The following is a 13,747-nucleotide window of genomic DNA, read 5'->3' as shown; positions in this document are numbered from 1 at the left end:
AGAAGGTCCTAAAGTTCACTTGCCCATAGATTTCCCTGAATGAGAAATAACATGTAGAAAGTGGGTGTCTTCTTCCCAGAACATACTCCAGAGTGTTTGAGTATGTACCTCATCCTCTCCCACATTTGTTTGTTTTATCCATCTGTTATTGCCCCATATTTGATTATGAATTGAAAGCATTCTCCTGGAGCTGCACTCTGAGCTTTTTAARCTGAAGTGTTTGAATAAGGCTTGTCACTACAGGAAGGATATAGAGGGCATCACATTCCCCAGCTGCCTCCCATCATCCTTTCCCCCTCCCTGCACCTCAGGGCCAGCATGCAGCTTGGATGCAAAAGGGGAGAGCTCAAAGCAGCTGCTAACTCTTCCCTGTTTCTCCTGCTGAGCAGCTTCCATGCAGGAAAGTGGCTSTGTTGCTTGATTTCAAGTAAGCTGAAGGAGCCTGAGGGCAAACAGAATGGTTCATTGGGCTGCCTAAGCCTGCAACAGTGTGTTAGTATAGGATGGATTCCCCCTGTCCTACACAGCCGCAAAGGACAGGCATGAGAGAGAGAGAGGTCATGTGGCTCCCCGATTCTCCCTACTCCAACCACAAYGCCTGATTAAAGAAATTATCCTAATTTTTCCCAGATGAGTGTCCCAAGGAAATGCATAGTCCTACAAAGCATTTCTTCTGGAAGAGACTTCAGAAATAGGATGTTTTGGCAGYACTCTAAAGTTGGGAAGTTCCCCTGCCTTCCAGAGGACTTTCCAGGAAGGAGCATTGGAGGGTGATTTTCACTCCCTATGCACGGGCAGAACTGACATATGAAATAACCTGCTGAAATCTTGGGTTATGGAAGAGTTTCTTTGCTCCAGCCAAGCATCCTGCAGAACAAGGTAAAATTCTTCTGCTCAGCCTATAGGAGATCTCTCTGACACCGTCAGAGTGTGATAAAAACCTTGTCAAGAGTCGAGCTGGGAACATCCATATTGCTTATGCACTGTTCTTGAGTGAGAAGAATATAAATCTTTTAAATGTATAGCCTGTTTCTTAAGAAGTCATTTGGGGTTTTTTCCTGAATTACCCCAATAAGCCATTTGCATTTGATAATTTAACTGATATGGGGGCTGTTTCAGGTAGCAAATTTGCTGCTTTGTTCTTCACAACATGAGGAAATTTATTCTAAAAACACGTTTTGAACTTCAAAGCTTTCTAACCTGACACAAAACACAGCACACACACACCACCCCCTGCTTCGCATTTTAGCCATTTGCAGAGCCCAAAAACAGTGTGGAGACGGCTGACAGTAAGGGGATTGAAAAAGCTTTTCTGTGTGGGCTCCTGCTGCAGCCAGATTAGATGAGGGAATTAGAGACAGGGTGCGGTTCCCACCTCGAATGCCTCTCCTCAGTTCACAGACCTTCACACTGCCTTATTAACACGCACTTCCCTCTCTCCTTCCAAACATGCAAACTGCACCCTCTCCCAGGTCCCTCCTTAGCTTCAGGGCGCTGGCATGCTCTCTGCTGACTTTCTGGAACCCAGGGATTTCCAATTATTTCCACATCCTCCTCCTGTTTCTCTTCTGGCTGTGGTGCCTTTGGGCTGCCTCCTTCACTTCCCACTCCACAGGTCTGCAAGGCAAGGACAGAAACGCCAAAATTAAGAGACCAGAGTAATATTTGCACAAGGAAGAAGGGAACAAATATAAATCGCCTGGGGCCAAATCTGCTTATTCTCTCTATCTTGCCCCTTTCTAAAAAGGCAGCCTTTGTGTCTCCTTGGGTTCTTGCTAAACTTCCTGGAGCATCCAGCTTTGTCTCCCTCAGTTCTTAGGAAGCAATGAGGAATGTCTGTGCTTTTAGGCACAAAAGGTGATGTACAGGCAGCATTGTTTAATTAGAGCATGTGGCATCCTACTGTAACACATCTGAGAAGTCTTGAACACACTTTGCAACCTTTTTAATTCTTGCTTTAGGTGATATCTTCCCAGAGCAAAAGCTGATCTCGCTGTGATAGGCAATGTTTGCAGAGCCTGCACCAAGGGCCTGTCCATCACTCAGTCTGGCAATTCCCTCACTGAGACACCAGCCTGGCTTATCATACAGCCCTAACACACTCCCCTGGCTTTCCAGGGCTTGTTTAACTGCTCATCTACTTCGCTGTGCACCAGAGACACTCCTCACTCCAYTCCTTCCAGGCTAGAAAGCTGGTGGCTGGAAGCAGCCTCCCCCAAGTCCTTCCCCGGCCAAGGCTACAAAGGACCTCCAACCTCTGGCTTGCTGTGGGTCCTACCACAAATAGCCCCCTTCACCCCATTCCCAGGCCAAGTACTGCAGGGAGGGAAGGGGAAGGAAGGAAAAGGAGATAGCAAATGGACTTATTGTTCACAAGAAGGGTGGGGAAACAGAAAAAAAAGCTGACCCGAGATGCAAGGCTCTTACTTTCTTCCTTCTCCAATAGTAAGAACTATTTCTGCTGTTCCCACTTCCCCCCTCCACTCTCCTGCTCTAATCCAACTCCTACCCCTAAAGGGATGTCTRTAGAAGTCCTGGCTTCATGCTTTTTTCCCTAGCAAGTCAGTCAGTCAAAGCAGCACTCCACAGAGCTGGGCATGTGGTAAAGGCTTGGGGTCAAATTACCAATGCCACTGCCAGTCTTCATGTGCCCATCTGTTAGAYGGCCAGCATAAACAGACACCAAGCATTTATCTGGTTAATCACTCCTTTCATTTTCTACATCATTCCCATTTCAAAATGTGTATGCACACACTTGCAGCCCCTAACAATAGCATGTTTGTGTGATTCCAGCTGACCAAACAACAGAAGTTATTTATAACCACAGATGACCGGACTCTGCTGTATTTTCATTTATGTAATTTTCCTTAGATCATCCATTGGAAAGGGGTCACACTTTCATGTTTCTCACACGCAGAGGCCCTGTAGGTTAGCACACAGGAGATGAACCTTGGCAGCCTGCACTGCTGGACTGCCTGAGGAATTCTCACTGCAGCTGCCTGAACCAAGAACCCACGGGGGCTGAGGGCGAGGTTTTTGTTCTCAGTGCCACACCAAGCAGCAGGTGGCTGAAGTGGCAGGACCGGTGATTCTCACATATAAAGCTTTGTAAAACTGCTACTCATTTGTGKTTTTTTTTTTTTTCCTTTTTCAAGGTTCACTGGCATTTCAGAGGAAGAGTCAGTATCTGAGCAATTCCAAAATGAGTGAGTGGAATATTGAGAAGTGGCACTAAGTAAACAGGATAAATGACCATAAGGTGAAACCTCTTATTCTTAGACGGGAAACAGAGCCACAGCATGTCTGTCCATGCTAACAGAGCATAATTTCCTATCCACATCAATGCACTGAATTAAAAAACACTTTTGATATTTTTAGATGCTTCTCTCTGTACAAGCTTAAATGGGGACAGGCTTGAATTTACTTTGGTAGTAGGGACATCAAAGGCTCCCTCTAAGGCCCTTCTGCCTACAGCCTTCTCACAGGTAAAGCATYTTCTGTAGTACCATCACCGTGCAACAGTACTATCCAAGACAAATTAATTCAAACAAACATAACCAAAAAACGACAATTTGCAAAATCCCTTGTTTCTGTCTATTATGAAGTGCAGTTCTCTGTAAGGCTTCTGCAGTGACTGAAGTTCAGAAGAGGCAARAGACACAAAAGGGAGCTGCTATGTYSAAGGTCTCCTTTTAGGGTTGCACATCAAGATTCAGAGCAGCCAGATGGCGAGAGCAGCATATTTTACAGTATACTGATGTATGAAATAGGCCTCACAACTAATCCTAGCAGATACATACCCAGCCAGAGCATGTCTACAAAATAAAACCACAAGATCTTTTCCTTAAAATACAGAGTATTAAGGAACTTGGTGATTGAAAATACACAATAAAACTCATAGATGGCAGTAAACAGAGCAGAAATTAGTCATCAATGTTTCATTCCTTTATGTTAAAGAACCATAGGCCTTTTTAATTGGTCCAGCCCAAATAACAGAGAAAAATGTATCAAAAGATGCAGATATACAAAGATGCAGTGGTCTTCTTTGGGATCCTTAAATATTAACCTGCACTGAGGAGTCATGGACATTGACTGTCCATGCAACTGAATAGTGATGCTGTTCTCTAGTGCAAAAACTTTTCCTACTTATATTTGATTTTCTTCTTTGTCTGTGAGAAATTTAGGCATTTGCTAAAGATTTCAGAAAAGGGAAGTCGCCYGGTATTGGGAATTCTGATATCACAGCCATGGAATGCCACACACTTATTAGCCAAGTGTTTCCATCCCTCTGTATACATGACTCCTTCCTCAAGCCAATAATTTTCATAACCTTTTGCCCTTTCCATGGCATCAGAGCTATTTAGTAATATTTACTTTTTTTCTCATCTTGTAAAATGTATGATGCCGTTGCCTTTCTAGTTCGTGACCGATCCCCACAAAGATCAACTTAAACTCAACGAGTAGTTCACAGAGTTTATGTTCCCAAGTGTGTTAGTCAATAACCCCTCATTTATCTAAGGAAAAAGACATACAAATGATTAAGGAGGAGGTACCACAGCTTTTTTAAGCTGCTGCCTGGTGCCATTCATCTCCAGGACTAGTCTCACAACTGAATTTACTGGAAGAGCTTTTATCTTTTGGAAACCAGTGCCTTCTGGGCTAATACTGAGAATAGGTACTTGGCATTATATTCGACATCGGGTTGTAATTAGCAGCCAGTTCTGTTCAGCAAATAACCAGTTTATTACTAAGGACCTATTTGTAATATYACTATCTAGTAAAACTAGACATTATTGTAACTGCTACATGGTCTAGGCCAGATAAAGATCAGTTCTCATCCTCACACTTGCARGAACCATGAACACTAGCTAAAGTGCCAATTTGTCAACAAATTACAGACTGTCTTTAGAGAAAAGTGGGAAAGATCTAACTGCTATATTTACATAAGAAAGAAGGCTGGAGCTGCTTTTAGCCTAATCCCCAATGTAGAATGGATTGTGAATGATTTTTCTCAACATATGTATTAAAATGGTGAGTGTCCTGAAGGACATTCAATTAATCAACTTAGGTGGCTACACTTTCAGTAACAGAAAACTCTTTTGCCTACTGACTGTTGAGTAATCATCTCGTAGAGAATACTGAAAATATAAGAATGCAGTTGTATGTCCTGGAAAGTCTGTGCTGAAAGAAWAACTGATTTGAAATGTGCACACCTAATTTTTACTGAGTCCAGAATATGTGTTTTAAAATGTTTATTTTGCCAGAAAACTCCAGGAATATAGACCCTCTATATTGCWAATCAAAACAGAAGTGTCACAAACCTGCCAAAGTTCCACATGGTGCCCCGTGGGTACCTCAGAAGCTTTGTGCTTTGCATCCTGTCTCCTCAGCATGAGGTCATCTGCAATCTCTGCCTCTCAGAAAGGGCCTTTCCTCTTATTGCCTCTGGCAGACTCATAAGGATCTGAAGTAAAAAGCATAGTGTGTGAATAGAGTAAACCAGAGTAGAACTATTATCTCTCTAGTTTATTGGATTTTCAAAAATGTGAAAACTTGCTTAGAAATATTGCAGACTAAAAAAAAATTAAATAATGAAGTATAAATACTGACCCTTAGTCCTTCTTTTAACCTTGAGCAGAAAAAGTAAAGTAACAGCCATCTGTGGGGAGGAAGCTGTGCAGAGCAGGACCTGCATTTTCCTCCAGGATGCTCACATTGGATGACACACTGCCTACAGTGCTGCTGCTAGAGACATTCCTGAGAAGCCTGAAAGAACACAGCAAGTGTCTGGTAAAATATGCAGGGATGTCTGCAAGATTCAGGCCAAGGACTGAACATTTTCTTCCTGCAAAATTGCTTCCCTTTTTTTTTTTTTTTTTTTTTTTTTTTTTTTTTTTAGTTTTCTTGCTAAAAACTGTAGTCAGTCTTCTCTGTATGGTCAAAGAACAGAATCATAAAATCATAGAACAACTTAGATTTGAAATGACCTTTAAGATCATCGAGTCCAACAGTTAACCCAGCACTGCCAAGTCCACCACTAAGCCAACAAAGACCTTTTAGGCTGCCCATCACATATGGRAAACCTTGGGTAGGAAATCTGTCATACAGGTTTGTGTAGCACCTCTCCCCCAGCTCCAGATGTTGGAGGGGAAGCCATACAAGACAGAGTTACAAACCTCAGAAGTATGCTTGGTCTTGTCTATCCTTCATCCGCCACCAGCACTAACACTGCAGATCTGTCCAGTGTGGAAATATGAGTTCAAAAGCCTTTCCACTCTCTCTGCTGACTTCTATACAGCTGCTAAGCTTATGCATGATATGTTTATGTTAAGGGTTTGGTGTAAACGGGGCTTATTTTGCATAGCTGTCTGAAAATGTCCCATCCCCTCCTTTTCAAAAACGGGCAAAAGACCAAGTATTTCYGTAAAGCTTTTAAAATCCTATAGTCTACATAAGACATTAAATCTTCTACAGCAAAATTGAACATTTGCCGGGAGAGAGCGCATTTTTTCTGGGACAATGTTACATTGTTAAAAACGCTGGGTTTAAAAGCTTTCAGATAATACTGATCACCAAACTACAGTAAAAAAGAGAGAGGATCATTCTGCATGAATTCTGCACCTTCCAAATGGTTATAGGTTCCTTTAAAGATTTGTCTAATACAGGCAACATGGTGTAAATTCTTAGTAAAAACAAGGATTGGTAACAGCATTGCACATAGTWATGGGTTTGTAATGTACCTTCTGTTTATTTTGGTCTCAGACTCATCATGAGAAGAGAAAGAGCCTGTAATTTCTTGRTGAAGTAATTTAGTGAATAGGGGGCAAAGAAAGTAGTTTAATTACTGGCTTAAATAATTTATGTGACAGCCATGCCATTCTTTTATCTTCTGTTAGGSAATGTGTTCATTTTTTTATCTCCAAAGCTAAACTCAGAATGTGTGGAAAGGGTCTCTGTGACAGAGAATCAGACTGCAAATTAATTAATTCCTCTTTGCTGCTTGAAAATGGGGCTGGTAGGCACAGCTTTTCCCAAGTTTTTTTCACCCTGAACCACATAAGTGTACTWAAGGCATTTTCCAGTGGGCAACAGAGCATCACAGCAACCTTGCACTGAGGAATTCCAGAGACATGGTGCAAGCTGGGCTCAGCACAACACTCACATGTCTTTTCTTGGGGCAGTGAAAAGCCTGGTGAATAGGGCCATGTGCACAGCTCGATGAGACCTCATAAGAGGATAGATCACTGTAGAAAATACCACAGGGTAAGCCAAGGTCACAGGTGTCCGGAATCTCAGTTGGAATATACCCATTGCTGTCATTAGGAATATTCATCTCCAGCATCARTGAATCTGATCTCTTTAGCTCCAAGACTTGCAGACCCCTCTGCAGAAACAATTAATACACATTTAGGTGTTTCTGGCCCGTGGTTACTCTTACTCTGAAGTGCAGATTGCATTCAGGAAGTCTTGTTTCTCAGGTGTTGAAAACCAACAAGAAGTAATCCAGTGTTGTTGCCTCTGTATTTATCTTCTGGGCAGGAAAAAATAAAGCATGAGACATCAGTGAACCAAGCCCCATTACCTCTCAGAAAAGATTACAAGGGAATTCAAATGTCCTGGTATAATTCACAGATTCCTGAGTTCACATGAACAGCAGCAAAAGAGGAAAATTGCTCCATATCCTGTCGAGAGGAAATGAAAGGTATCTGGAAGGGAAGAATGTGCTGTGTGGTGCGAAAATGCTGTTTTGATTCCTGATGCTAAACATCTGCCATATTTTTTTTGTGGAATCACTTGACTTAGTGAGAGAATAGCATCTTCAGGATTGTGCAAAGTCTATTCCAGACTTGAGCTGTCTGAATTGGCAGCTGTGAGAACACCCACAGGAAGCATGGGACCCTGGAAGAAAAAGTGTAGGAGTACATCCTGTGGGGATAGATAAAAGTCAGAGCCGGGCTATGGGAACCTCTTCAGAACAAACATGCAAATACAGTTTCGCAAGTCAAAGTCCCAACTGTTTGTTTAGGGATTTTTCGGTTATTTGTTGCTTTTGTTTGGCTTTCACAGAACAGAAACAGAGAAAGGATCTCAGAAGAAGGAAAAAAAAAATATGAATGACATAAAAAAATCAAAACCTTAGTTGTTTTCTTTATCATTTGGTGTGAGTTCTTGTGCTTCATGTGCAGTGCAGTGCCATACCTTGCTTCTTTTGCTTTGTGATGGAGATTGCCATAATATACCCATTTCTGGTCCRCTGAGTCTGATAGTTTGTCTGCACACACAGCCAATAAGAGCAGTGCTAGGGCAGAGCTGCTTGTAATTCCTCGCTGCCGCYGTTTCGAGGATAAATGCCTCCTCTCATCCACATGAAATCTCATAGCTCATGAGGAAAAGCAACAATGGGAAATAATTTAATCCATTTCTTCATTAGCAAGCACTCCCAGTCACTGAAATCAAATGGCAATCAATGTCATGGATACAGACAGCCTCTCATGAACACCAACAGGTGACTGGGAGACCCCCTGCCATAAGAACCCTCGCTCTCTTGTGCTTTCATCATTGTGGTAATGTGCTCATCTTTCTTCTTACCTTTATATAACCTCCCAAATAAAGCTGGATGGATTTCGTCTTATCTTGCCTAGATGACATTTTTATTTAATATTTGTACACAATATTTTTGTCAGTCTTTCAGGCAATTTTCTGTTGTTTGTAGAAATGATACCCTGCAAAATCAATGCCCACAATTGGCTGCACATTGTGTAAATTATTATTTCTTTTTGTTTCTGAACATTCCTAATTCCTATACCACTGAGAAGGTTGAAAAGGAGGTTTAAATTGGCTTTCTACATACTATCTATTATTCCTTGTGTGACACATGCTATATGTTTTCTTGTTCYTTTTACTCCTCTGCATAAATAATCTTAATCTTTTCCACTTCTTCCCACAAGGAATATGTCCTCTGTAATTCTCTGCTATTTTCGCTACCTGCCTGGAGTTTGTTTCTAGTTCCGTGTCTTYTTTTTTGGCATGGGCTTACTAAAACCAAATGAAATAATGAAAATGAGGACATGGCATCTTAGATGTAACRTGTAATAATATGTTTGATTGTCTGCTTACTTTTAATGTGCAGTGTTTTTTCTGTCACACACCCAGAAGGGATATTGACTGTGTTGTCCATGCTAACCTCTTAAGCCTTTTTGTTTCCCAGGAGGTTACTACTACATTCAGAACCCCTTCATATGAAAAGTAATTTAAAGTGTATTTTTGTGTCCTTCTGTTATTATTCTCTTAAAAAAAATTAAAAAAAAAAAAAAAGGAAAGAAACAACCACCAGCTCGGTGGAAGTTTAAAGAAGTAAACATTTTACAAGTTATCATGCAGTGTAGAGAATTGGTGACCATCTCTCAAAGGGCCTTTTGATTCCCCCGATGCTGATGGGAAATATTCTGGAGGCACAAATAGACTGCAGATGTTGGAGAATACATCTTAGACTTCTGCTGAACATATTACCCTACTGGGAGGCTGTTTCRAGTCTCCAGGGACATTCCTCTGAGAGCCCAGCTGATTGTCTCATATTGAAACAACATGTCCAAGAYACATTCCAAGTAAAAGAAAATAGAACAGGGGTACTCTGACCAAATATAAATCATGGGGCTAAAGGGCAGTTTATCTTCCGCCCTTCTACCATTTCTTTTCTCCCCCAATGAATATTCCCCCCAGGGAAACAGACCACTGGGTAAAGGACTGCCAAACATGATGACTCAGACATTAGGCACTGTCCCCAAGTGCTTCACAGATGGTGTCTGGATGGGAAACCCAGATCTTTCGGCACCATGAGCCTTGCTACTTTTTTTTCTGCTGGTTTTTTTTTCCTTTTAATTCTCTGCAGCATTACTTCTGATCTCATGTCAAGCCCTTATAGCACTGTTGCCCCCCACAATGAATCCTGATCCTGACCTTGTAACAACCAGTGTCACTGGCACATGAAAAAGATAGGAGAGMAATCCTAGCAGACCTTGAGCAGTGGGAAAAACAAAGCTAAAATAAACACATTACTTAAAAGATTATCCTGTGTCCAATTGAAAAAAAAACATTAGCAAAGAGTCTGCTGCAAAATACAGGCATATTCTGAAGTACAGTGCATTAGCACAATTGCATAATTGYAGGTACTATGAAAGAAAATGTTTTCTGAACAGATTTTATTGGTCTGTTTCTTTTTGTAGAATCCTGCTTGTTTCAGTAAAATCCTGTTCCTTTCAGTTTGCTTTATGTTCCCCAAAGCTAGCACATCTTGGGATACACATCTGGACATGGGCAAGCCTGAAAGCAATGGCATATTTCTGTTCTTCTCCAGCGCGGTACGTTCACACTAGACACTGGAAAAGTCCTCCGTGGAAAACAAAAAAAAATCAACAATTTTCCTCCCATGAAGGCAGGCTCAAGTAATGCTCTGTGTAAAACCTTGTAGATAATGCACAACGARTTCAGCTATCACAATCCCACACAAAATACATCATGGGAAATGTGAAATACCCCTTCCTCTCTGTCTCCCCGTGTCACACACACATGCACAAACCCAGATGCAAAGGATAAAAGAGGAGGGATTGCACATGGAGAAGAACCAGGTCCATCAAGTATTTTTTCTTCCTCTTCTACCTCTCATTTTGTGTTTAAGGTTTACCACCAATATCATCCATTAGAAGCAAAAGAAGGATTGTTCACCCCAACYAGAGAGAATAAATAACTAGGGATTTTTGAGGGCCTCATTATGTTCCAAAGGTGATGTAACAATTCACTGGACTTCTCCAATTTACACAAATTCAGCTSAGTACTAATTCCATTTAAATCAATTGAGTTATTTTAGCATGTATAAAAAAGACATGAAAGGCAAACATTTTGTTTCTAGATTCAAATTAAAAGGGCCCAGAATTGAAAACAGCAACTCTCAGGTCAGTTGATTTCTGTTTCTTAAAAAGGAGCATCTAGTAAAAGCTGATGGCACYCTGCAGAGCCAGTGTCCCTGAACCAGGGGTTTTACAAGCAGCAGGAACAGGGTCACAGCCACTGACCACCATGGGATTCCTTGCTTGGTGACAGTCACTTCAGAGTTGCACCTGGAAAGATACACTTCTTAACAGCCAGTTAGTGAACTGCTAAGGAACCGGCAGCATAAATCAGCATAAAGCTAGCCAGGTTTCCAAAATGTGCCTAGCAGGCAGTTTTCAAGCCCTGCCTGGTTTTGGAAGCAACTTTGTCAAAATTGGACTCTCTCCACAAAGTGCTTTGATGTTGATGAATCGGTAAATTCCAACAAAAACTTGTTTAGTCAGAATTTTTCTGACCAGCTCGACTTCCTCCTTCTGCCAAACTTATTTACTCATTCTCAAACGTTCTGTGTGGCTTCAGGCAAAGGTTTTCTGCCACGGCCATCAYGGCTGCAGCATTAAGGCACAGCTGAAACAAGCCCTTGCCCACCAGGGTCCTCCCCTTCCATGTTCCAGGGGGAGAGAAGCTCCATGCAGCAGCACAGCTCCTAGACCCCCTCTCCATTCACAGCACAGCTTCATCCAGCCCGTGTAGCTCAGGGGGTTTTGTTGTGGGGACTAAAGTACCATCACCCCCATTTTACCCCATCATCACCCCAGAGAAASGGAAGCACAGAGAAATAACCAGTGTCACAGCAGCACTAAAAGTATGGCCTGGCCAATACCATGGCTGGCTTCATACTGAGCCCAGTGGTCCATAACATCTATTTGCACATTTASAGTCACACAGGGCTGTTGTGAACTCGAGTCTGCCATGGATGTGGATGAACCTGTGTGTAAAATGAGGAAGAAGGCTGGGAGAGAAGAGGCCAAGATTGTATTAAAGCATTTCTATCCTGGGCTTGCAAAAACAATGCGCTGCACTGAGACGAGGTGTTATTGTCTGCTTTCAAGTGTACCCTCCCTTTCAAGTTTTTCTTTCTTAATAAAGTATCTGAGGTCATGCTATTGTCATTAGAGCTTGGCGAGCACTCAGCAGCTGTCACCGTGGCAGCAGGAGTGTGCCTGGTGCCAGTCCCCTTTGTCACGACAGCCACAGCAATGTAAGGAGAAGGGCCTTGCAGGATGCAGGACAATACTGGGAAGGAAAAGGAGGGAATCCTCGACCTTGGGCCAGGACCTGGTGGCAGACTATTGAACTCCRCGCATCTCGGCAAACCACAAGGAGCAAAAATTCTTGGAAGCTGCAAAGGTTGCAAGTGAAAACAAAAGATTCTATCATGTAGGAAATAGAACAAAACACAGAGAAATTTGTTTTGTTTTCAGAGATAAAATAAGCAAATAGCACTCTGCAAGGGTCAGGAGCACTGCACCCTGCATGCAGTGCTCACGGAAGGGAGGAGAACAGAAAAGCTGGAGGGAATCTGGAAGCAGGTAGGAGTGTTCTCTCTGGAAGTTTCCAAATCTTGTGCTGTGAGCAAGGGACTGCCTCATGAAAAAAAAGGCTGATGATGCTCTCCACTAAAATCTAAAATATAAAATCATCTMTCCAAACAAAACCCTGATTATGTAATACAATCAAATAATTGTCTTTTGAGCCCATAGCTGAAGTAAGTGATAGACACAAATAAATCACTGTTACTGAGTTTTGTTGGTTGGGTGATTGGAAAAGACYAGAGCAGGATAATCAGGATCAACTTCCTCATGCTTCTGTTAAAGCAAGAATAAAGCCTGTGTCTATAAGTGGCTGCAGGAACAGACAGCGAGGATAGTGTTATTGGTCCTTGTAGACTTGTTAACTTAATAATGGTTTCACAACTGACATTGGAGCATTTTGTCCCCTTTTCTATTTGTGTTTGTATATCAGCAACACCCATGATTGGAGCAGCTGAGCTATTTCTTTCCTGCCCACTTCTGCTCTGAAGAAYCACTCCAGAAATCCCAGCAATTACKAAGCCAACCCTCACCTAGCAATCAGTGCAGCCTCCTTTGCACTGGGTACTCTGTGCCCAGATTTTCAAACTTGGTGTGTGTTCCTTTAGGACAGGAAGTGAAGAAATAAATCACCTCCCAGTGGAATCACCGGTGTAGCTCTGGACTGGTGGGATGCTACCCAAKCTGCAATTTAGCTGGGATGCCTAGGCCAGCACCTCTGTATTTTGAAAAATATCTTGGCATTTTGAACGACCGCAAGTGGTCAGAACTTTTGCTTTATTCCTTATCCAAAACAAAAATACCTTTTGAAGCAGAAAAGCCCCACAGTGGATGAGCAGGACTCACAGTGCCACCTGCTGAAGCACCAGGGCTGCTCAGAGCCACAGCCAATGTCCCTCCAAGAGGCYGAGGAAGGCCTGGCTCCATGGCCATTGCAGTCAGTCTGATATTGGCACCAGCTCGTCCTGCCCAATTTCCTACACGTAAAAATTTCATCTTGGAAACAAAAAAACATACCTCAACACATGAAGGGGGCTGGGAGAGTGGCACACACAGGGTGCTGTGGCACTGTGAGAAGGCAGAGAAGGTCTGGGTGTTGTGACATGAGAAAGATGCTCGCCTTTGGGTCACAGCAGCCTCTGTTCCAGCAGCCAGGCTGGTTATTACCCTGAGACAATAACAAGTTGTTCTTTCTCAGTAATTTTACAGCTTCCAGCCCCTGCTGGAGGCCTCCACTCCCATGCCCCCTGCACTCTGGTCTGTGGATACATGGAAAAAAAGATGATGGTAAAGCTCCCTCAGACTTGAAAAGGGGCRGTTAGTTTAAA

At 42.5% G+C, this 13,747-nt stretch overlaps 1 pseudogene; it reads right to left on the bottom strand.

Annotated features, from left to right (window-relative positions):
• Positions 1–552: 552 nt before the first annotated feature.
• LOC130572964 (H(+)/Cl(-) exchange transporter 6-like) overlaps positions 553–13,747 on the bottom strand; it is a 122,359-nt pseudogene continuing 109,164 nt past the window's right edge.

The sequence above is a fragment of the Malurus melanocephalus genome, unplaced genomic scaffold (genome assembly GCF_030028575.1).
Source record: "Malurus melanocephalus ecotype Western Australia unplaced genomic scaffold, MMel_1.1 scaffold_46, whole genome shotgun sequence".
Classification (NCBI taxonomy): domain Eukaryota; kingdom Metazoa; phylum Chordata; class Aves; order Passeriformes; family Maluridae; genus Malurus; species Malurus melanocephalus.
This window is presented reverse-complemented; position numbering and strand designations above follow the sequence as displayed.